This window comes from Pleurodeles waltl, chromosome 3_2 (assembly GCF_031143425.1).
Source record: "Pleurodeles waltl isolate 20211129_DDA chromosome 3_2, aPleWal1.hap1.20221129, whole genome shotgun sequence".
Classification (NCBI taxonomy): domain Eukaryota; kingdom Metazoa; phylum Chordata; class Amphibia; order Caudata; family Salamandridae; genus Pleurodeles; species Pleurodeles waltl.
In genome coordinates this window covers 133564440-133590910 of record NC_090441.1, presented here as the reverse complement: position 1 = coordinate 133590910, position 26471 = coordinate 133564440, and positions in this window count along the sequence as shown.

The window sequence follows — 26471 nt, the reverse complement described above, 5'->3', positions numbered from 1 at the left end:
GTACATGTTTTCTAAACCTGTGAGGGTGACGGTGTGATAGATGATGTAGTGGTGGTGGACAATGGAATGCTATGGAGTAAATATAAGATATCTATTGCGTTGGAGGCAATGAAAGATGATTTGGAGTTGGAGAAGAAGGGACAATGAATCCTTCAATAACTATTTGATGAAGTAACATGTATTTCTGTCTTCCATGGATAATTTTTTACTTTCATATACTGTACATATTTATTTTCTATGTTAGTGTTTCAGGGTTTTGAAGGTGGTTGGGTGGGAGACGTTTTTGAGTGTTGCTAGTAGGGTATTTCCTTGTAGATCGTAGCTTCTGTGAGGGTGAGAAGAAGAGAGATGTCTTGAGTGTTGTTTAATGAATTAAGGCCCAGATTTAAGAGGGCCTAGCGCCATTCCAACTCCACATTAGCGTAATTATTTTACGCTTATGTGGTGTTCGAAGGCCAAAAACACCACGCCACATATACAAAGTGGTGCAATGCATGCATTGCACCACTTTGTAACCCCTTGCGTCACATTATGCCTGCGCCAGGCATTATGTGTGCAAGGGGGGGGGGCAAAAAATGACGGAAAGAAATCTGAAAGATTTATTTCCGTAATTTTTTCTAGGATTTTTAATGCCTGCTCAGAGCAGGCGTTAAAAGGAGGCTCCCGTTGGTTTCAAAGGGCCTCAGGGTGCTTTGCAGGATTAGTGTCAACATTTTTGATGCTAGTCCTGAAAAGCGATGAACTAGCGTAAAAAATGATGATGCTAATTCCCTAACTACCGCCATAGTGCGCCATATTTGAAATACGGTGCACACATGGTGGCGTTAGGGGGCGCTAAGGGGCTCACGAAAAGTGGCACTTCACTAGGTGCAGCGCCACTTTTTATAAATCTGCCCCTTAGAGTGTAGGTCTTTAGAGTTTGTATCTAAGAATGGGAGGTCTAGATACTCCATTGCCATGAGGCTGTTTTAGTTGCTGGACCTGGAAATGGTTTGTCTTCTTTGTACCACAATAAAGTCATCTTACCGAGGTATTGGATCCCAATCCATTATTAGTCACTTAGGTAGAGGAGAAGGGAGGGATTGAAAGGGGCAAGAGGGGATTAGGGAAAGGAGTCTCTGGGGAGTAAGGCAGAGGATAGAGGGCAGAGAGTCACAATAGGGAGAGCGAGGTGAGTCACTAAAGGGGGGAGGAGGATGAGGGAAAGGTGCCTTTGTGAGGGAGACATGAAAGGGCAGTGTGGAACTAAGGTGAGAGAGAGAAAAAAGAGACAGAGAGAGAGGAGTGACTGTTGAGTAAGGTAGGAGAAGGAACAAAGGTAGTCATTATGGAGAGAGGAGGCAAGCTGATGAGGAATGGAGGGAAAAGGGACTAAAAGGGAACTGTATCACTGTGGAAGAGGAAAGAAGCTTGAGGTGAGAGAAGAGCGAGAGAAGACGATCACTGGAGGGAGAAAAATAGAGTGAAGGAGGCCAGTCACACTAGGTGGAGAGGTAGAGATACAGAAGGAAAGAGACACTGTGAAGAGAGGATGGGAAGGGGAGGGAGCAAATCATTAGAAGCGGAGGAGGGGAGTGAGAGAATTCTTGTGAGAAGAGAGGAACCAGCAAGGTGAGGGAAGGGTGACAGAAGGTCATTACTAGGAAGAGAGAAGGCAAGAGGTTGCAGGAGGGAGTTCAAAGGAGCTGAAGGTTGCAGGAGGAGTGAGGGAAGGTCATCACTGTCGAAGAATAGTACAGGCATGGGGTGCAGGAGTAAGTCACTGGACTGAAAGAGACAGGACGAGTCACTGTGGATGAAGAGTGGAGGCAGGCGGGTGACTGGAGTCAGTTATGTTCCCTTTTTGTGTCATGTATGGTTTCTCAGACAGCTGCAAATTCTCTCCCAACCTACAGAACAAGCAGGCTTTTAGAAAAAGTTATATGCAATAGTGAAACAGGCGTGTTGGAGCTTACCTTTGCACATGTTTTGTTCCTTACTTTCTGTTCATGAGTTGCCCTCTTCTTGTATAGAGCATATTATTGTAATATGGAACCTTGAGATGTCATGCCAGGTAATTATGTGTTGGTGTTCTTTGCTTGTCAGTGGGCTTCATGATTGCCCTACTGTCGGTGAGGCACAAGCAAACACCAAATTAACTCCTGTTCAGCCCTCATGTAACTTGACAAAGAGCAGTCAGGCTTAGCTCAGAGTCAATGTGTAAAGTTCTTGTGCAACACTTCAAACAGTAATAAAGTGAAAATACCACAAAAGTATGCCAATTACATTTTAATAATAAACAAAACAAGACCAAAACAACAACCAGGGATATGCAATTTTAAAGGTACAAGTCAAAATAATGGCAGAAAGCAACAAGCACCAATTTTTGATATCTGGCTGCGCCTGACCAAGAAAAAGTCACAAGTTCAGGCCGACTGTGGTGGTGTGCGAGCTGGCTACAGGGATCTATTTGAGCCCACTGAACAAGAGTATCTTAAATCCTGGTTGCAGAGCGTTCCGTGGTCCAGCGCCAAGGATGAGTCCCACAGCTGAAGTGATTCTTCGATTTCCAGGAACACCAATGCAAGGTCCTGCATTGTCATTTAGGATCCCATTGATTAAGCTTTGTGATGAGAAGTCTGGCACTGAAGATGCATTGCACAGTAGAGGTTATTCATTGTTTCTGAAGAGCTGTGAGACTGAGATGCATGAACCTGCATCATCGTCGAGGCTGTCATTGATGAGAGATTGTGCGATCTGAGGGTCTGCATTGGGAAAGCTTCACACAGCAGTGGTTCCAATGTTGGCTGCAAGGTCGATGCAGAGTCCTTGTGCTGAGAGAATCTGCACAGCAGACACAATGATTTGGTTCTGCTCAGGCTTGCTCAGCGCAGCAAAGGAGATACGTTGGTTCTGCTGGATCTACAGATGGGCTGGAAGACCACTTTCAGGCCTACTTGCAAGGATCCAGGACTGGAGTGGCACCACTTAGCAAGGTAGGCTCACAGATGGCAGAGTCCAGGTTCTGGGTTCAAGGTTGTTGGAGCCTCTGTCCCTGAGGCTCTAATCAGGAGGTTTGTTTTGCCAGGTCAAACTGACAGTTTAAAACTGCACACTCAGGCTGCAATGGCAGACCTGAGACACGTTTACAGTGCTACTAAAGTGGGTGGAACAATCAGTGCTGCAGGCTTACTAGTAGCATTTAGTTTACAGGCCCTGGGCACAGCTAGTGCTACTTTATGAGGGACTTACAAGTAAATTAGATATGCAAGTTCAGTACAAGCCTTTTCTACCATGTTTTAAAGAGAGAGCACAAGCACTTTATCACTGGCTAACAGTGGTAGCGTGTGCAGAGTCCTAAAAGAGCAAAAACTAAATCAGCAAAACAGGAGGGTTGCAGGTGAAACGTCAGGGAGATAAACACGCTAAGGATGCCTGATCTAACATGAAACCTCTGGCACTGTGAGCCTGTTTATTGGAAGAGACACCAAAACGGCACGTACACAGAAAAAGACGCATGCACAAAGACAAACTCACCTGCCCTGACCATGAAACTAAATATAAAGGGGAGGGACCAGGAGGTTAACTGGTCCAGTGTACAGTCTCCCAATAATTATGTTACAAATAAAGGTACACTGTTCCACGTGTTGTATAATGGCCTAGGGGACCTGAAGTCACAGGAGCAAGAGCCCTCAAGCATCACAATGGATGGCCAGTATCATCATCCGGAAATGCTCCTCGCCAGGCCAGCCCTGCAACGCCTGACGGGCTCCCCGTGAGGGGGCTCTAAGCCGTGCTGTTCTGATAGTGACTGGTGGGTTCGAATTATCTGGACAGAAATGCCTATATTCCGACACCAGCACACATAGGAGAGAACAGAAAGAGAGGGAATCTAAAATTGGTTATTCATCACCACAAATATCATATTTTTAATCAATGTGAGTGGATGGAGACCAAGGTTAAAAACAGAAGGAGAGTAAGAAATTTAGTATGTAATGCTCAATTACTCTCAAAAAGGCAACAAATGTGCGAGGTCTACAATTATTATAGCACCTCTAGGAAAAGGTAGTCATGTTTCGCGTCGTGCGGTCCAAAAGGATCCAATGACGCTTCATTAGGACGAAAATTTAGTTCTTCTCCAATTCAAGAAAAAGTCTCAACAAAAATACATATACCGGTCACTTACATTAAAGTAAACTGGCTAGGTCAAAGTCAAGTCGCCCATCCCCAAATTGAAAACAGGCTCCGTGGGAGGCGCGTTCCAAGGACTCAGAACAACACTGTGTATGTCTGATTCTGGTCCATAACTCAGGACCTACCCTCCGGAACAGCGACCATGAAACTGTCAAGGTTCTGCTTTTATTAGGTCCCTCTCCTCTCACCTTGACACATCTTCCAAAGTCTAAACCACTGGCAGCTGACACCTAGTGGCATAGCCGTGGGGGAGGGTGTTTGGGGTGTTACACCCCCCAAAAAAATGTATTCTGTAGTAAATTGATGGGTTCAAGGGCTTTCCGTTGGATATGGTGAAATGTCTGTTAGGTTTCACCTGGAAGTTTTACATACCGATGATGACAAAAACACATGCACTTACACTCACTATTGTTTGTTTTGAAGGCCTTAAAATGTTGATTTGTTAAACAAATATTATGTTTTAAGTACCCCCAACAATCCACCCTCCTCTCTTTCCACTGCCCCTCATGCCCCCTTATTTGTCTTGCTCCTCATAAAATGTGTTTTAACAAGATATCCCAAGGTGATTGTTAGGAATTCCGAAAACCACAACCCCCTAGACTGACCATACTACACCCCTTGCTGATACTTTGGTACCCAGGGAAACTGGACAGGTGGATGTAACTGTAAATGGGTCTCACTCACACACTTTACAATCCTAATCAAGGGAGGGAGGTAGAGTGTGGGCAGCCCTGCCATCTAACACTTTCATGGATTCTGTGACTATTTTCAAAATTCCCAGCAATTATGAAAAACACATTTATCCTCGCCTGCTTTCCACACTGCAAACACTTTATATTTTGGGACATAGGAATGAAAAGGTGAACTTGAAGCCCTAGAATGAAGAGTCCACATTTAAAGCAGCCTCAATCAGATAAAAAAGCTACAAGTGTTATAAGGCAGATTCACACTTGGCATGCCCAGTGATAGATGCGAGCACCGAACCCCTGCTTCTCTGATGCCCATACCACAGACAAAGTAGGATCCAGAGTTGCAGACAGAAGCACAGGAACACAACAGACATGAGTGATTTGAGAAGGGCAGCTCTGACCATTCGAGCGTATGTACTTGCACCAAACTTCTTGACTCCTCCATGAAGAAGCTATGGGACTCCTCTGCCAGCCTTCCTCTTCAGCACCTAAATCATACAGCGGGTGAAGCCCACTCTAGCTGCCACCCACTCCAACATTGAATCCACCGGCCTGCCATGTCCAGGACATGCTGGTGTATTCAAGGTGGCGGTGGGTGGCAACTAGAATTGGGGGGGTTGGAGGATTAACCACTCCACCTTCTCACGTCAGTCGACCGCCTTTCAGACCTGGATGAACAGTGGCCGGGGCCTGATCATACCCTGTCTACTTTTAAAACCTTCTTCACTTCTATCCATCTTAGCTGATTCATTTGAATCTGGCTCTCCTCTAGACCCATCTCAGCCCCATGTGTACAAAGCTGCTTCAACAGTTAAATACCCAGTGCTATTGGACCTTCTTCATCTTTCCATTTCTAGTGCTTCTGTTCCTTCAGCTTGGAGCGTGAAATTGCTCTTCCATTGCTCCATTTCTGGAAAAAAGCAGGTTAGATGCTTCTAAAGTGGAGAATTAAAGGCCCATTTCTCTCCGCCTTTTTCTAATAAGCTACTTGAACAATATATAAACTGATGGCTACTTCTATAGTGGACGTGGATGAGGAGGATCTGCAGCTGGTATTTTGCTAAACTTGAGTGCAGCATTTGATATTGTCTCTTATTCTGTTTTATTTAGAGGCCTAGATGTGCAGTCTAAGGTAGGGCTTTGATTGATTTGCCTCTTTTCTGGATGTAGGTTTCAGGTTCTTAATAAATCTTTCTTTTCTAATACTTTTTCAATTGACTGTGGAGTTCCTCAGGGCTGCTCCGTGAGTCAACCCCTATTTAATATATGTCTGCACTTTGGTGGGCCTTGGGGAATCCTTTGGCCTCACTATACTTTTCTATGCTGATGACACCCAGCTTTCTGCTGAGCAAGGTTGTTCATCAGACACCCTTAAGACCTGCCTTCTGCTTTACCCTCTTGGATGGGACAGACCTGTTTGCTGCTCAATGGAGGAAAGACAGAGGTCTTGCAAAGTAGGGAATCAGTTGCACCTCTTGTCCCCTGTCTTGTGAATGAGTGATATTGGCTCTTTTCCTGTCCCCAAGCCAGCAGTTAAAAACCCTGGGATCTGTTTAGACTCAATCTTACTATGAATTTCCAGAATAAAAAGCTAGCAGGGTGCTACTTTGGACTCTTGTGAAGCCTTAAAAATGTTCTCTGGGCTTTGCCAGATTCCACCTGAAAAACTGCAGTGCAGGCAATTAACATCTTTTACCTTGACTATGGGAATTTTCTCCAACTAGATGTTTTGCAGTCCTCGACTATGTAAGGTATTCAAAAGGCTACAGTGTGCCTGCTTTTACACAGGCCTAAGCACCAATCAGTGTTCCCTTAGGTGTCTTCTCTACATTGGCTTCCAGTGGAAAAGTGCTTTACATTTAGGGCTTTTCTCAAGCAGGGCCCAGTGTTCCTTTGTTCTTTGGTCCAGCCCAACATTCCCACTTCAGCACTTAAATTTGCTAGTTCCAACTTTGCCATCTAGCATAAGTTTAGCAAACCCAGGTTCGGTGACAGGCCTTTGAAATTTCTGGCTTCTAAACTGCGCAGTTCCTTTGTTGTAGTCCCAATCGGACTATGTTTAGGAAGCAGTTAAAAACATGACTTTTTCGAAACTTTGACTTGCTTACGGTCATTCGTTCCTTTGGGAAGCCCTGATTGGCCAACCATCGGTGTTATAAATCACAAACATTAACATAAACTATTGCTCATCATGATATAGCCCTGTGTTGAGCTGCTGCCCTGCCAGGTGTGCTCCTTCTCCTCCGCCTGCCTCTTCTTCTGATTCACTCATAGGCCAAAAAAAAACATCCCCATTAACATCAGCCATGCCGTCAGTCCTACACTACTGCCTCTCCCCTATGTTTTAGGAGTGGAGGTAGAATAGTAAATCAGCCCACTCTGAACTACTACCCTGCTCCCAGTGATTAAAGAACTGGAGTTGGAACAATAAATTAGTGCCTTGGAATATAGTCCTTTCCCCAATATTTCCAGGATTACAGTTAGAATGGAAAATCTGCAAACTGCTCCTGTGACTACTGTGCTTTCCCTCAGTGTTTATAGCCAGGGCCAGCTTTGGGGAGTTGCTAGTGATGCGGCCACACCAGTTGCTGACCTGGATTGGGGGGCCTTGACCTCAGGGGGGTGCTGTGTTTAGCAATAACTTACGAAACCTGCGATTTAAAAGCACCTGCTGGAAAGTTCCTTGTGGGTCCAGCCTTTGGGAAGCACTAAAAATGTCAAGATACCTCTTGTGATTAATGTTCCTGCTAGGGAAAGAGATGGGAGTTTTGGCAGCTTTGACTCACCAAAAAGTAGCGCAGAAGGTTAATATCCCTGCTGCAAAGAACAGAACTATGTTTTCTGTGGCTAGCTGAGTGGATTAGCGAAGCCAGCCTTTACAAGCGCTTTAAAACAAATGAATGCATGTGAAAGGGGGGCTATGAAGAGATGAGGGGAACATGTGTCGGGTGGTGGTGAGTGAAACCGAGGAGGTGGTCATGGGGTGGGGCACCAAAAAAAACTGTCGCACAGGGTGCTGCCAGCGCTAAAGCCAGCCCTGCTTCTATCACTGGAGTTAGCCTCTCAAGACTATTTGTCTCTTCCTCCTTTGTTTCTACGCGTGGAGCTAAACTAGTAAGTATGTCCCCGGATTATTGCCCTTTTCCCAATGCTTCCAGGAATAGAGTTGAAATATTAAGTTCACGCTAGACTTGTCCACGAGACAATCAGTATCAAGCCCTCAAATGTATTGTCAAGAAATTGTGATTAGCAAAATCAACACTCACAATGGGGTGGAAAGACTCCAAAATCTGACACTTTCTATTAATATGACCACCCTGCCACGTTTCCCAAGTCCATGCGTGATGTGCTGCTTCAGTCTAGGTTTTTCCTTTGAATTCTGGGACTTGTAGTCCTCATTTTCTATTATAAATGGCGGCTATGTATAACAATGCGATCCAGGAGAGGGAACAAATTTATGAAGCAATCTGAACGGCTGTTGTCAATGCTTCTAGTTATCAGTGGTATCTGCATTTATGTAGTGCTTCGCCATCAAGCACCACTAGATGGCAGCGCTGGGCTAAACTCGGAAAAAGCACGCCATACACCGAAGGATGTGTAAAAAAATTGTGTCAGATTAAACTTCCCCTCAAGATTACTCAATCATATCTGTACTGGGAAAATGTTTACAGTCTTGAGGAGGGTACATTCACATGGCAAGATAACTTGGCTCTTCTCACAGAACAGACGCACCCCCCCCATGTCCGTTTTTAATGCTATGATGACTATTTAATATGTGAAATTGTCTTGAAACAGCAAACACAGAGCTTTGTTAGAGTCATCGGCAAAGTGCTCATGCACACACACACAATACTCTATAAATATATTTAGTAGGGTCAACCCAATTTGACTTATCTAACCATACAAAACTAAACACAATCATACGCAAATAATGGAGGGAAATCCCAGAAGGTTCGAAAAGTGCACCTCGTTTAAGAACGAGCTTTGGTGCCACACGAGAAGGCGCTTTAATAACGCTGACAACAGAACCAGGGCCACTGGAATTATGCGATTGTGGGGCCACGGTGATTTTTGCATAATTATAGATTTGCCACGTAATCCCCATTTGCCGCACAAACTGCAGATTTTAATAAAATAAAATTGTGTTTCTGCACGGTGGAAGGCCCTTTGCAAAGATGGACTGGTCACTTTCAGTTGCTGATTGCTATATTTGGGTGTTAAACTGATACTAATAAGGTGCAACCAATGCCTGGACAGTGTTACAAAGTTTAAAAATGAGGAAATAATGAAGTAATACTATTTCAAAATCTGCCCCATGATGCCACACAATTTGCCTTTTCTTGCTGCACAATTTACTGAATCCTGCCAGATAATTTGGCCCTCTCCTGCCGCATAATTCCAGTCTCCATATCTGATGACCTACGGCAGTGCTTTAAGTGGAGAATACCAAGTACAGATACTCACCCTACATAGCCACGGACCAGAGGTGGGGCCAGAGGCAGATGTATAGCTACAGTGAGGAAGAGACAAACATTTAATGAATCTTAATTCTCAGTCTCCCTTTTCTCATTGTTTTATAATTAGATACATTATTTTCACCCCTACGCCTCCTTGTGTCTTTCCCCTTAGCCCTTCTTTATCTCTGAGGTTTTTATATTTCCTTTTCCTTATTGGCCTTTGTTGGACCTGACAGCCTTAGGGTGGTCATCCCTCAACTTTTTGCCTCCCTCTCTCCATTTTTCTGCCCCTGTTTTTGCTGGTTGAGAACTCTGCGCACTTTACAACTGCTGACCAGTGCTAAAGTGCATGTGTTCTCTCCCCTAAACATGGTGACATTGGCTCCTACCCAATTGGCATATTAAATGTACCTGTAAGTCCCTACTAAAGTGCAGTAGAGGTGCTCAGGGCTTGTAAATTAAATGCTACTAGTGGGCCTGCAGCACTGATTGTGCCACCCACATGAGAAGCTCCTTAACCGTGTCTCAGGCTTGCCATTGCAAGGTCTGTGTGTGCAATTTCACTGCCACGTTGACTTGGCATTTACAACTACTTGTCAAGCCATAAATTCACCTTTTTCTACATATAAGTCAACCCTAAGGTAGGACCTATGTAACCTCTAGGGCAGGGTGCTATGTCAGTAAAAGGCAGGACATGTACTTATGCGTTTTACATTTCCTGGTAGTGAAAAACTCACAAATTAGTTTTTCACTTCTGTGAGGCCTGCTCCATCCATGGGCCAGCATTAGAACTGCCTTTATATACTTTTAAGTGGTAGATTCTAATCTGGAAGGAGCAGCCCTGTCATATTTAGTCTGGCCAGAATAGTAATAGAAAATCCAGCTTACTGCTGAAGTTGGATTTAATATGACTATTTTAGAAATGTCACTTTTAGAAAGTGGGCATTTCTCTGCACTTACTGCCTTCTGTGCCTTACAGCCTGTCTCCAATCCACGCCTGGGCTGTGCTGGTTGACAGCTCCCTTTGTGCATTCCACCCTGACAGCCATAAACACAGGGCACTCAGCCAGATCTTCATTTATCTGCATACTGAATGGGTCTCCCTGGGCAGAAAGGGTGGAAGGGTTCTCACTTACACTTCAGAGGCCAGTGGCCGGGCCCCACACAAAGAACTAATAAACTCCCACAGGGATCATAGCAGACAGGGCTGGTTTGAAAGGGGACCTTGTGCACTTCAAAACCACTCTTTGAAGTTTCCCCCCACTTTAAAGACATTTTGGGTATATTTACTGGGTTTGTGATCCTCCAAAAACAGACACTTCTGGAACTGCCACTGGACTCTGTCAGAGGGGCTGCCTGGCTGCCCAAAGGACTCATCTGGACTGCTTTACTGGAAAGACTGCTGCCCTGTTTGTTGCCCTGCTGCCTGCTGCCTTCTGCCTGCAGGCCCCTGACTCTGCTGGAAGGACTCTGCTGGAAGGACTCTGCCTTACTCCACAAATGCTCTCCAAGGGCTTGGATTGAGCTTGCCTCCTGTTCTGAAGTCCCAGGTCCAACAAAGACTTCATCTGCTAGCTCCTAGCTAGTTCACCGACTTCATAGACTCCAGAACCAGCACCGCTGTCCGACACCGCACTGCTGTCTGCTCTGGATCTGTGATCCTCACTGAATGCAACGACCGCAACCTGCAACGTAAGTCCAATGTTGGCGCGACGCCGCTGAAGTCCCGCCCCGTGATCACAACACTGCAAAGTCGATACCTCAAGTCTTGACCGACTGGATTCATCTGCCCCTCCGGGTCACATGGAATGGACCATCGCCTCCAATGCTACATCAGCAACCAGATGGAACCAACGCCTTGCCTCCCCTAACTCGCAGTAAGGAACTGATACCTGACCTCCCCAGTAGCAGTAAGGAACCAATGCCACACCGGCTCGAGCGATGGCTCACCTCCCCAACTCCGTGAAAATTCTTTGTTTCATAATTTTTAAAGGTACTGTAACTGGGGATCCGTGCGACTCCGTCACCGGTGCTGCAATCCCTCGCGAGTGACATCAGACTGTTGGGAACGACTCCGTCAACGATGCGTGAGAGCCCTAGTTGTAGCTATTGTGTTTCTAAGCGCTTTATTTGAATTTAATCTTTAAAAATTAATAACTTTACTTGTGTACATTGGATTCTTGACATTTTGATCTTATTGTATTCAGATGAATATTATCTATTCTCCTAAACTGGTGTGGAGTACTTTTTAAGGTGGTTTTCACAGTGTTACTGTACAAGTTATTGCACAAATACTTTACACATTGCCTTTTAAGTTAAGCCTGCTTGCTCTGTGCCAAGCTACCAGCGGGTGAGCACATGGTAGTTTGGATTGTGTTGTGACTTACCCTGACTAGGATAGTGGTGCCTACTTGGACAAGGAGGTATACCTCTGCCAAGTAGAGGCCCAATTTCTAACAGCCTTTTACCTCTCTTTATACTTCCCTCCTCTCCTTCCCTCCATCTAATTATTTTTCCTCTTCTCTCATCACTTTCTTCTTTTCTTATCTCCCTGCCTCTCTCACCCTCTCCTTCTCTTTTCTCTGCTGTTTTGGCCTTCCTTCTTTGATTTTGCCTAGTCTCTACTTCCTCCTGATCTTCCTTATCCCTCGTTCATTTCTCCCTGTTTGCCCTTTCTCATTCAGTTCTACTCCTTTCCCTCTTTTTTCTCTTTGTTACACTTCAAACTATTTCCTCAGTTTTTAATTTCCCACATTCCTGTCAATACCTTTCTGCATCTCCATTTCTTTCTATCCTTCTTATCAATATTCCGCACACCACTTTTCCCTCTAGCCCTTCCTCTTACTCGATATTATGGTGCTCACCTGTTGCCCTGTCTTGACTCCCTTTCCTCTATCATAGGAGGACTGGCCTACATATGCAACACAGAAGAAGGACCATCACTCCTTATGGAAAGGCAAGAAGGATGGGAATGGGTTAGTAACATCATGCCCTACACAAGACTTTACAGGTGGATGATTTTGTCTGTCTGAGAAGGAATTTCCAAGGCCTGGATCTTTGGAGGTTCCCAGGGTCAGATTGGGACCCTAAACATGACCAGGTACCAAATTAAAAGTAATCCCTATTAGTAAATCAGATAGGTAAAAAGAAAAGTGCCCCACATTTGCTAATTGGGGCAGTTTTGAACTTGAAGACAAGCTGCACATGAAAAACCATGCTGTACAGGTGTTTTGCAAGGTATGGGAGACTGCATGCATTTGTACTTGCTGAAGGTAAGGCGTGTGGTACTAGTAATGAAATCAGCAGTGAAAACCAGCCCACCAGATACTAAAACATGCCCACAAAGAGACAAAACCATGGTGCTTACAATGGCCTGGCATATCTGCCCCTCTGCCAGAGCCAGAATGCCCCATAGGTCAATCCGACGATTGAGAGTCCTATTGCTGCAGCCAGATTGACTCATAGGCCAGCCCAACAGTTGGGGGTCCTATAGATTCACCTCCTTCTGCTCTGGGCTGTGGCTAAAAGGAGAGAGGGGACTGAGCACTATGCACTGTTTTTTTGTCCAGGTGAGTAAGTGATGCACTGCCAATTTAGCCCACTTCCTATTGAACATACAAACACATGTTCTGTGCCACTCTTAAATAGCAGAAAGGTGCTCCCTCAGTGAGATCTCCATTACTCTCCAGGCTCAAAACCTTCAGTTTGGCATTCCACAACAGAGCATGGGCACCCCCATCCTCATCCATTACAGCATTTCTGTTTGAAATAGTACAGCTTCAGGATCTGTCTCCGTGGCCTAATAAGCAGCACTCCTGATAAGGCGCCAAGAGGTACACAACCAATCATGAAGGCCCAGGATCTGAAATCGTAAAGAAAGTAATAGTGGTAGAGCAATATCTGAAGCTGATGTTGTGGCCAGGCCCCAAAACCCAGATGGGGCCACCTCACTCCTCCACCTGCAGCTTACACGAGGGGCCATGGCAGTTTGGTCAGCAGCTGCATATTTGACAAAAAGTATGCAAAAAGAAGCAGCTTTCTAACTTAGAGAGTCAGTGAGGGAGAAACCGTTGAAGCTAGCTCTGAAGAGGAGAGGTCAACGGGTGATAGGCTGGGAAAGGAAGGTCTTGATACCAGTTTGAAACCACTGATACAGAAGCTAACCACGGAGATTTGAGATAGGTTTGTAACCTCCGATAATAACCAGAAGAGAAATCAGAAGGCTTTTAGAACTTTGACGGAAAAACTAGATGATTTGAAAGTGTGTACACTGATGTTGGAGCAGGAGGTAGAGGGTTTTTCAACAAGTAGATAAATCTGAGCAAAATATAATGTCTTTGAAGACCCAAGATAGAAGCTCAACAAGGTGTTAAAAAAGATTAGAAAACCATTCTGGGAGAAACAATAAAAAATGTTAGGCATAGGTGAAGTTAGCGAGGGGGTAACCTGAAAGCATTTGTGATCTCACTAATTTTTTCAAGGGCGGGTGTGATATCAATTTTGAGCGAGAGATACAAAGAGCTCAAAGAAACCCTTTCAGGAGAAACCTCGCTAGACAAAAGCACAGGAGGATATTAATAAACTTCCAGACATATGGAGTAAAAGAGAAGATTTTATCTAAAGCGCTACAGTCCTAGCAGTTGGTGTATAATAGTTATTCCTTCATGATTAAGTCAGATATATGTCTGGTAACTGAGAATAGGCAGTGGACCCTACGACAAAAGATGGAAGATGTCCGATCCTTGGTTGTGAGAGTTCAAATGAAATTTCCAGCCACTTTGAGAGTCATGAAAGATAATCAGATGTTTAACTTTAGATATGTTGAGGAGATATAGAATGCATTGGGTCTGTGGACGAAGAAATAGTAGATACAGCTGTAACTTACATAATCTGCTATCATACTACATAAAAACATGTACACAGGTTTGGTAAATATCTCTTTGGGGTTGTTGATATCTTGTCAAAGCAGTGCATTTATGTACATTTTCTAAACTAAATGGCTCTAGCTGTGGAAGAATAATACCCAGAGACTCTCCCAGGTAGTATGGGGAGAAAAGAAATAGAAGAAAAAAACAAAAGAGAATGCCTAAAATTACAAAAAAGTGAATGTACAGGAAAAGTGATAATAAAGATTTAAGGTGGAGCCTGTAGTTAAGGGGGCCTCGAATGGACATCATGAGATGCCTACCAGGAAGACTGGAGAGTTCCTCAAAGGACCGTGGGGAGTGTATGGGGGCACGAGGTGGGGAGCATCAGGGGTGAAAAGTAATAATGGCCCTCATATACATATTTTATTCATTATTCTTTTGAGATTTGGGACATACATACTACAAATATAGGTTAATTTAGGATGGATGTGGCTATAAGGGGCTTCAAAAGAAACTTTATTGCATGAAATGTCAATGGGTTACAAGGGTAAAAGAACCGAAGAAAGGGTCACGAAATATCTTAGGGAATGTGGTGTCCAGATAATAGGCTTGCAAGAGATGCACCTCAGAAAACCAGAATGTAAGGGGTTATCTATAAAGACACGATGGATCCAGGATGCAATAGTTACAGAAAAAGCTGAAATAACTAGAGAAGTGCTGATTATTATAAGAAAGGGATGTAATATCCTGGTGGAGGGTTCTGTGCAGGACAAGCAGGGAAGAAGGGCTATAGCCAAGATTATCCATGTAACAGGGTCAATGGACAAGGTGGTGACAAAACTGCCCCAAGGAGGGACAAAAGTAAAGCATTTACCAATGATAACAATGGATTTTTGAAAGGCAAGCCCATGAACGCCTGATAGTGATGGGTGTGCGGTGGGCGAAGGTTAATAGCCCACAAGACTTACAACAGGTCAGAGCACTTGCGAGCTCATCCTAAAAAGGGCACAGTGCAAAAAAGTCACTTGCATATTAGAAAAGCACAGGCAGCAGCTCCAGTGATCTCATGTGGAAGATCAGAACACAGTGGAAGAGGAGAGAAGCACTTTTGTATTCCTCTTCCACGGCACTGCATATGGGATCCAAAGGGTCACAAGTTATGTAGCAATTGGCTCTCGCACTGGACACTTGCTGCATTAGTTTTAGAGAAAGTGGTAGCAATGGGTACAGCAGCAGTGTCTCTCGATATATTTCTTTAGGACCATGCATTCATTAGTATTGCTCGGTGTCAAACGGCATGACACCCGGTTTGCTGCACTCAACTGTTTGACCTAGGATAACTATTACTAATACTTCCCTCAAAATGTGTGCTCTGGGCATTGTTCATGTTTGCCAGTGGACAGTTTGTGCTGCAGGGATGCATTCTGCTGTACTTGGCCTACCCATTCCACTCTTGGTGGTGATATTTGAAAAGTAAGCAATCGGCCGGCCAGCTGACTTTTCTTGCATCAGTACAAACGCACGTCTGACTCAGCAATTTTAGCCCTTGTACAAGCTGAGCACTGAAATGCTCACCATACAAATCCTGTAGCAAGCATCACCTAAAATATGATGAAGTTTCTTCAAAATTCACGAAGCTATCTTTGGTTAGCATGAAGAAGCGTTGACATTAATACCTCACATTTAAACACTTCACTAAGAAGTACTTATTAAAAGTGAGCATTTTTAAACATAAATTTAAAACCATTCCTGCCTCTCCCGCGCCCTAGCAACATGTTCGTGAACTAAGAGGCAAGGAATTTGTCATGTGCAACCGTTATGTGGCCCACATTCTCATAAACAGAGCACCATTATAGTCTATGAAACATAATACTTTTGTTGCCTCGTATTCTGAACTAACCTATTTGAAGATTCTTTCATGTGAGAAATTGAGGATTGCTGAAATACAATATTTGCCTATGGTCACACAGTCTGGTTAAACGGGGAGATTTATCTGAGGTTTTTTGGTCTATTTCAATAAATTAGCTACTAAATGGGTATCTCTTTGTTTCTCTCTTTTACCTCAAATGTTAATGCTATGTGGAACTTTACTGCAGGCAGGCTGGAGGACAAGGAACTTGACTTGACTGGAAACAGGTGAACAGAGCAATAGGTACGAAGCCAAGCAAGGCCTCAGACTCACAAGCATCCTTAAATAATCAAATGTACACGCGCCTTTTGGCAGTTGATTGCTTGTTAAGGAAATTTGCAATTAACCTCCTGATTGTGGCACATGTTCAGTACAGTTCACATTGTGAAGAGCACATGTTTTGCCAGTCAAAGTTGGAGCAGGTGGAAAGGCAGTTTGTTGCTTGTTAAGGAAATGAACAATTATCCTCCTAATTGTGACACATGTGCAATAAAGATCCCATTGTGAAGAGCACATGTTTTAGCAGTTACAGTTGGAGCAGGTGGAATACAATGTGCAAAATCAACAAGCATTGGTTATAATAAATTAGACATTTAACAAGCATTGGTTATTGCAAACTTGACATTCAAGGATGAAATTAATATACCCAAATAAGTCTGAATGTTGCAAGCAACAGCATCTTACTGTAATCAAGCTCTTGGATGTGCTACTGTACCCACAACAGTTCTCCCCCCAAAGGCTGACGTGCTGGGTGTGGTTTCATAGGATTTAACAGATGAAATTGTAGCACCAAACAAGGGGCATGAACGAAAGATGCAGGTTCCCAAGAAAGCTCAGAAGTATGATATCCTTTCCAGTCTATCAGCTAATGCAATTTACCATGGATTCGCTTAGCATCTAAAATGCAATGTACCTTGTATTACTGATGCTCATTGACAATGACTGGAGGGGGTGGCGAGTCAGGTCTGGTGTTTGGGTGGTAAGGTTTTAACAGAGATACACAAAATACTGGGTGTACTGTATATTCGGGAGGTAGTTGCAGCTTCATCGTAACTGGTCCTAAGAGGTGAGATTTTGAATGGTCCTAGAAAACGTAGTTGCAGTTTTCTGGGACCTGCTAGGATAATGTTACGATGACAGCGCCATACTAAGGCCCGTATTTATACTTTTTGACGCTAAACTGCGCTAACGCAGTTTAGCGTCAAAAATTTTGCGCCGGCTAACGCCATTCTGAAGCACCATACGGGCGCCGTATTTATTGAATGGCGTTAGCCGGCGCAAGCAGACCGGCGCTGCCTGGTGTGCGTGGAAAAAAACCACGTACACCAGGCAGCGCCTGCGTACAGAAAAATGGCGTTAGGGCGTCTTAAAAATGGTGCAAGTCAGGTTGACGCTAAAAAATCGCCTCCACCCGATTTGCGCCATTTTTAACGACGCCCAGACGCCATTTACATGACTCCTGTATTAGTAAAGACAGGAGTCATGCCCCCTTGCCCAATGGCCATGCCCAGGGGACTTATGTCCCCTGGGCATGGCCATTGGGCATTGAGGCATGTAGGGGGGCACAAATCAGGCCCCCCTATGCCACAAAAAAAATATAAAAATAAAAATATTTATACTTACCTGAACTTACCTGAATGTCCCTGGGGTGGGTCCCTCCATCCTTGGGTGTCCTCCTGGGGTGGGCAAGGGTGGCAGGGGGGGTCCCTGGGGGCATGGGAGGGCAGCTGTGGGCTCATTTTGAGCCCACAGGTCCCTTAACGCCTGCCCTGACCCAGGCGTTAAAAAGCGGCGCAAATGCGTTTTTTTTTTACCCGCCCACTCCCGGGCGTGATTTTTGCCCGGGAGTATAAATACGACGCATTTGCGTCGCAGTCATTTTTTTGGACGGGAACGCCTACCTTGCATCTCATTAACGCAAGGAAGGCGTTCACGCAAAAAAATGACACTCTTTACTCCTACTTTGGCGCTAGATGCGTCTAACGCCAAAGTATAAATATGGCGTTAATTTTGCGCCGAATTTGCGTCGAAAAAAACGACGGAAATTTGGCGCAAACGGAGTATAAATATGCCCCTAAATCTCCAATTGGTACGTGGGTTCAGGGCTTCTGTGTTTGTCAGCTTTTAATTTCATTTGGGTCTTCTGTTTATCTTGCTTGTTTTTCACTTTCCATCGGATGTCCTGTAAAATCTTTAATCGTTCAGTGAGGGAGTGGACTGAAGGTGTAAATATGGAAGGGTTACCGGTAGATTATGGGGCTGGGTGCCGGTGAGAAAATAAAATGGTGAGCACCCTAACCCTGAGTGGATCGAGTTATTATATGTGAATTCTACCAATGGTAGGCTTGTTCCCAATTCCCTGTTAGTTAGGACAGGAGGATCCTGAGTGTTTTTTCTAATGTCTGGTTAACTTTCTCCGTTTGACCATCCGTTTGAGGGTGATAAGCAGTGGATAGGGCTATTTCTATGCCAAGTGAAGAACAAAAGGCTTTCCAGAATCTTCATGTGAAATAACTTCCTCGATCAGAGATAATTTTTGCAGGCAAGCCATGGAGTTGTACTATATGGTGTTGGTAATTTTTTGAGAGGCACAAACTGTGCCATTTTTGACAAGAGGTCTAAAACAACTAACACGGTAGTATGTTTGTTAGATTCTGGTGAGCCTGTAATAAAATCCATGCTGACTGTGAGCCATGGTCTAGGGGGAATTGGCAAGGGTTAGAGTAGACCAGCGGGAGTGAGGTGTGAGAATTTATTCCGAGCACAGGCTGGGCACAAATTTACATGGTCATAAATATTTCGCATCATGGTTTTCCACCAAAATGTTTGTGAACAGTTTTCTGAAGTCTTTTGTATATCTGGGTGTCCAGCCAGAGCAGAATCAGGACTCCAGACTAGTACATGATGTTGCAATTCCTGTGTTGGAATGTACAATTATCCTGCATGTAAGTAATAGTCCTGCTTGATCATATTATATGGTTTTCTAGGCACTGTTCAGGGGGGAGGTCATGAGATGCCGTCTTGACAATATCTATGAAGGTATCTATTGTGGTTAGAGCTAGCACTTTGTCTGCAGGTATTATACTGGGAGGGTTACAAGAACTAGCATCCTCTGGGTGCCCTTTACGTGACACAATATCTGACTGAAGTTGTTTGGTCCGTGGTCTGTATGTGATAGTAAAATCAAAATCGCTGAAGAAGTGAAGCCAGCACATCTGTCTAAGGGCCAAAGCCTTGACTGAACTAAAGAATTGCAAAATCCTAAGGTCAGTGTAGATGGTGTCAGTGTGCTTTGCTCTCAGCAAATGATGTTGCCACTCAATACATGCTGTTTTAACAGCTAATAGTTCTCTTTCACCAATGGTATAATTGTGTTCAGCTGGAAAGAGTTTTTTAGGATAAAAGGCTACAGGATGGAGATGCCCTGTTAGTGGATCTTTTTGCGAGAACACACCTCCCAGAGCGAATTGAGAGGCATCAGCTTCAACATAAAGTGGCATCTGGGTGGCGTAAAATGGTAGAAGAGATGAAACTTCTTTTGAGAGTTCTGAAGGCCTGTTCCGCTGCTCGAGACCAGATAAATGATTGTCCCTTCTTTAATAAGGTGTTTGTAGGGACCACTATTTGTGAGAATTGTGGGATGAAGCGTTTATAAAAATTTACAAAACCAAGAATCTTTTGGACATCCTTAACAGATGTAGGGATTGGCCATGAAATAATAATGTCTACCTTTTTGGGATACATGGTAATGCCGCTGGATGATAAGTGATAAGGAACTCTACTGAGTAAGTGTTAAAGGTAAATGTTTCTAATTTGACATACAGGGGGTGTTCACTGAGACGTTGCAGAATGGCCCTAATGTGCTAAGTGTGTTCCTGCCTATTTATAGAGAATATCAAGATGTCATCTATATAGATGACAGCGCAAACATCTAGGAACTCATCTAAAACATCTTTGATAAAATATTGGAATGCCACCAAGGTGTTGCAAAACCGAAAGGGCATCACGGTGTATTCGAACAAACCAAAACTTTGTTCAAAAGATGGTTTCCATTCATCAGCAACACAAAAGGATGATGGACGGAGTGCTGAACAATGCAAACACTCACCCCCAGTCACAGATCTGGGTTTAATCCATTGTTCTTTTGCTCACCATGCCACCCCAGTTTGGACCCAACCATATGCAAATCAGTCTTGGCACTGTTCCACATGGGAACAGTACTGCCCAAACTGCAAGGCCAGGTCCTCCCTGGACCAGAAACAAGCATCCTGGGACCGGTTTCAGGGTATCACCCTTCATCAGCCAGGCTAGCTTGAATCCAGTGGCACAGTGAGTACGGGACCCACATCTGGGCATACCCTTCCAACTTCGGGCAACTTTAACAACACAAAAGGAAGATGGAAGGAGTGCTGAACAATGCAAACACTCAACCCCAGTCACAGATCTGGGTTTAATCCATCAGTCTTCCATTCAACTCCTTCCTTGACATGGATCAGATGATATGCACTGCAGACGTCTAGCTTGGTGTAAATGGGGGAACCCTGGACTTGGTCCAACAGGACCGGGCAAGGGGTAAAGTGTGGAGATGTTATTATTCAGTGTACTATTCATTATACCTTTAGAAGCACCTCCTTATAGAATCCAGAATGTGGTGATGTGGGAAGCTGATGTCAGGGATAGAATGGTAGAGAGAGAAAGGCTCTAGGAGGAGATCAGTAAGGCTGTGCTTCATAACTGCTGAAGGTGTCATGATTCTTATCTACAATAAAGGAAACTAATGAAAAAGAAGAAGGATTGTTGAGAATAATCTTTACATTGGCGACAAGGGACCTGGGCAGGAGACAGGCAGAGAACACCTTCACTCCTGGATTTTATGACAACTACAGCATCTAGTCTTCAAGGAAACCTATTAAAGGTATTTAAAACTCAAAAATTTCATAACTAAGACGTTTACTACATTTGTATACTCAATAGTATACACGTATAGACCTAATACTTTAAATCCGTTTGGTACTTAAAACGGAATGACTCTGCACGCGCCGCATTGTGCTGTTTATTTTTGAAGTCGCATTTGGGAAGTTCCATGACTAAGATATTTGTGACCCTTGTATACTCAATAGTATACGTGTCTGAACGTGATATTTTAAATCTAGTTGAGCCTTATAACGGAATAACTCTGCACGCGCCGCATCGCGCTGCTTGTTTTCGAATCAATACTACCTTTGCACGCGCTGCATCGCGTTTGACTCGCGCTGCCAAAAGACGCATTTAAAACGAGCTTCACTCGCGCTCGACTCGCGCTTTTGCTAAACGCGCAAGAAATCATCACAAACTCACACGCGCATCATAAACACGAGAAAATAAAAAAAAAAAAAAAAAAGAAACTTACCATATTCTACAGCTCATGCTTCTACAGGACGAGGAAGACTGTTTCTGAAATAATAAAAGAAGAAGTAAAAGAAAGACTATGCTTTCTAACAAAGTGAAGAAAGACTGTTGAAAGGAAAAGAAAAGAAAATGGAAAAGTGATGCAAAACAACTTATTTTCTATTTGTAAATTAAAAATTGTGCACCTAAGCATTGGAATGAGAATATAAACTATATTGGGAAAGGCAAAATAAATTTAGACCACAGAAAAAAAAAAAAAAATCAAAGCATATTAGCGGCTCCACCATTTCTAGCAACTCCAGGTGATCCACCGATACCTTGGAAACAATGGAAGAAATTTTTTAACACCTATATGTTGGCTATTGGCAGTGATCGATATGCCCCTCCTAGACGTCAAGCTATATTATTGCATCACCTTGGTATTGAAGGTAGAAGGATATATGAGAATTTACCAGAGGTATCGCTAGGAATGGGAGATGGCCAGCCTACTAACGTCTTTGACATGTCTGTACAGATGTTAGATATACAATTCACTCCAAAGACGAATCTTGTATTACAACGTCACAAATTTTTCTCAAGAGTACAGCAAAAAGATGAAGACATTGCATCCTATGTGGCAAGTCTAAGGGGAATGGCATTGTCCTGCGAGTTTGATCAATTACTAGATTCTCTAATAAGGGACCAGCTGGTCAGGTGTGCGAGTGATAAAAGGATTTGAGAAAAATTATTAATGAAGGATCCGAACTTGGAAGAGGCAATACAAATTGCAAAGAGAATGGAGCACGCTGCTGTATGGCTTCAAGAAATGGATGTAAATCCTAAACAACTTGAACAAGGAATTGTGACAGAAGTAAAGAAGAAGGAAGAACCTCGTGGTGCAGTTCGATGGAATAGGTGTGATAGGGATTGGGATGATGTGAGAGTAAATAAAGAGGAGAAACATAAAATGCAAGATCGGAGAGTTATAAAATGTTATCGATGTGATGCTCCAGGGCATATAGCTTCCAGTAAAACCTGTGGTGCCAGGAATGCGATATGTCGCCGCTGTGGGAAAAAGGGGTCATTTTGCCAAAGCTTGCAGATTCAAATCTGATGTAGATAATAAAATGGTTCAGGAGGTAGAAGACATCTGCGAGACTGTGGAAGACATAATCTTGACGGTCCATGGGGAACTGATCTCCAACAAATGTGAGGAAATCTCAATCGAAGAAGTGAAAATGGAGAGTACTGGTGCACTAGATAAACCACATATCCAAGCAATGTTAGATGATGTTCGGGTCAAGTTATTGGTAAACTCTGGAAGTTTGTTTACCCTTATTTCGAAAGAGGTGTTCGATTCTGGATGGGCAAATCTTACACACAAAAACTTGATGATTCCTGACATAAGAGCCGTGGGATATGCAGGAAGGAAGATAGAGATCATAGGAATGTGCTGGATGACTATTTCCTTCAAAGAGAGGATCATTCAAGGGAAAGTGTACATCACAGATTTTGGAACAAATCTGCTAGGATGGCGCCATCAGAATGACCTAGGAATAATTTTGAACCCTAACGCGAAGGAACCTGTGTCACTCACTAGGGAGATAAGTATTGGTGTTGTGACTGAACCTCTGGAACACGATCTTGTGGCAAGGTATCCTGAGGTTTTCTCTTCTAAATTGGGCCTTCTGAGGGGGTTTGCGCATAAGATCATAGTAAAGAAAAATACCACACCTATAGTACACAAAGTAAGAAATGTTCCGAATTTGATGAGGAAGCCATTGAAACGAGAATTAGAAAAATTATTGAAAGAGGACATCATCGAACCAATTGAATCTTCAGAATGGTTGGCTCCAGTGGTGGTTGCACCTAAAGAAGATGGAAAGATTTGCCTATGTATTGACCTTAGGGACCTCAACAAATGCATATGGGTTGATCGTCAACCCCTTCCAAATATTACAGAGATGCTATCTGTAAAGGCGAAGGGCAATATGTTCAGTGTCCTGGACATGTCTTCTGCGTACCACCAAATAAATCTGCATGTTGACTCGCGGCATTTAACATCCTTTGTGACTCTGGTAGGAGCTTTCAGGTATAAGAGGATGCCTTTTGGGCTCGCCTCTGCTTCTGCGGTGTTCCAAAGGATAATGGAGCGAGTTTTTGGGGACATGAGTCATGTACTATGTTTCCAGGATGACATATTGATCGTAGGGGATGATGAATTTGACCATGATCTTTTATTTCACGAAGTGATGCACAGAATAAAAAGGAATGGCTTAACGATTAAAAGAGAGAAGTGTCAAATTTGCAAGCGAGAAGTGACATATTTGGGACACACAATAAATGAGCATGGGATGAGACCAAAGAAAAGCATTGTCTCTGCAATTAAACGTGCTCCAGTACCTGATTCAAAAGAAGAACTGAGGTCGTTTCTGGGACTCGCAGAATATTGTTCCAAGTTTGTTAAGAATTTTACTGAGATAGTTGAACCGTTAAGGAAACTTATGAAGAAGGGAGTGGCATATGAATGGGATGAAAATTGTAAGCACTCCTTCCAAGTACTGAAGGACCATATTTCGAGTGTTCCCACTTTAGGAATATTTGATTCAAGTGCCAAGACTTTCTTAACTACTGATGCTAGTAATGTGGGTGTTGGGGCTGTATTAACTCAGGTTAAGGAAGGTGAGGAACGTATCATTGGTTTTGCGTCCAGAAGATTACAAGGTGCTGAAGTCTCATACTCTGTAATAGAGAGAGAGGCCCTAGCCTGTTGTTGGGGTATAAACCATTTTAAGTTTTATCTGTGGGGTTTACCCTTTAAATTGAAGACCGACCACAAACCACTAACCTATATTTTTAAAGGGGGACGCGGTCTGGAAGGTGGTATTACCCCACGTATTTCCAAGTGGTTGTTGTCGGTATTGAATTACAACTTTACTGTGGAATTTGTGAAGGGAAGTAAGAATGTTGTGGCGGACTATTTGTCTAGAGCCCCCGTGGTTGAAGGAGAGTCTCTGGAGGAGGGGGTCAAAAGATATTGTAAGTACTATTCTAGGAGAAATGGCTATAACGGTACAAGAATGGGAGATGGCAGACAACAGTGACCCCATTATGTTGATTGTAAAGGAAAGGGTAGTGAAGGGTTGGAAGAATGGTGATGAACTTGATGGTGATTTGGCTAAGTATTTTAGTATTAGAGATCAACTAAGTATAGTTAATGGAAGATTGTTAAGGAGGGACCAGCTTGTTCCACCTGTTAGTATACGTAAACACATTATAGAGATTACCCATCAGGAACATCTGGGCAGGGGTATAATGAAAAGGAAGGTAAGACAGACATTCTGGTGGCCTGAGATGGACAAACAGGTGGAGGAAGCAGTAAAAAATTGTGTGGCGTGTGCCAATAGCGATAAGACCAAAGTGTTAAGACAGGTACCCCTGGCTCCTGTAAAATTCCCAGATGGTCCATGGGAAAAATTGGGTGTAGATTTTATTGGACCTATAACCAGTCTGGAGGTAAGGTGCAAATATATACTTGTGTTGGTAGATTATCATTCTAAGTGGTTTATTACGAAGGTAGTTGAGCATGTGAAAACCTCAGTAGTGATAGAGTTCTTTGAGGAGGTATTTATGGAAGAGGGAATACCGAAATCTATTGTGTCCGATAATGGGGTGCAATTTATATCATCAGAGATGACTGACTATTTACAAAGAGTTGGAATTAGACATGAGAGGGTGGCACTTTTCCATCCTCAAGCGAATGGTCTGGTGGAGAGGGTAAACCGGCTGATAATGGGGAACATACAGTTATCCTTGGCGAATCGACTTCCGTGGAAAGAAGAGTTGAGTAAGATGATATGGACCTATAGAACGACGCCCCATTCAATAACAGGGGTGTCACCTTTTGTATCGTTAAAGGGGAGAGAACCGGGTGTATTAGAATGTCCGGTATGGTTGAGGACCAATAAGAAAGTGATAGTTAACAGAGTCGATAAAGGCAAGGGTTGAGAAAATGCAGGAGAAATGTGCCATGCACTACAACAGAAGGATGAATGTGAAATCTCAGCATATACAGAGAGGAGATTGGGTGGCAGTAAGGAAGAAAGGTATTGTTCTTAAAGGAGAAAGCAAATATTTTCCTCCCCAACGGGTGCTGCGTGTTAAAAGAAATGTGGTGATTTTAGAAAATGGTTCTATATGGAACATGGGAAGTGTTTGCAAACTTAATTGTTGAAATTTCCCTGATGTCCTATATTCTTGTATATAGTTGATTATGTTACATTTATTCTTTTTTTATTTTTAAGTATAATGAAAGGGGGAGGTGTGTGGAGATGTTATTATTCAGTGTACTATTCATTATACCTTTAGAAGCACCTCCTTATAGAATCCAGAATGTGGTGATGTGGGAAGCTGATGTCAGGGATAGAATGGTAGAGAGAGAAAGGCTCTAGGAGGAGATCAGTAAGGCTGTGCTTCATAACTGCTGAAGGTGTCATGATTCTTATCTACAATAAAGGAAACTAATGAAAAAGAAGAAGGATTGTTGAGAATAATCTTTACATAAAGATTTTTGATGACTGCTTTATTAACAATTCTGTAATCAATAGGAGCCCGCAAATCTCTGGATTTATTTGCCACAAAGAAAAGAGGTGTCAAAATGGGAGAAGTAGAATGTCTTATAAACCCCAACTCATCCAAATACCTGTACAGATATTGACTCTCGATTTCTGTTAATGCATTTATACCACTGCAAGGAAGGACTGCTCCAGGAACTAGGTCAATCCAACAATCATAAACCCTATGGGGTGGCAGCTGAGTTGCTTTGACTGGGTCAAAGACGTGTTGGAAATCCCAATATTCTTCTGGTAGAACAGCGGAAGAAGGGTCATTGGTTGCAGCACAATGTAGGGGTGTCATAGGACAGCGGGCTTCTTGATAGCATGTGGTCATGCAGAACGGGGAGTCCAAGGTGACTGTTCGAGAAATACAATTATGGATTATGGTGTTC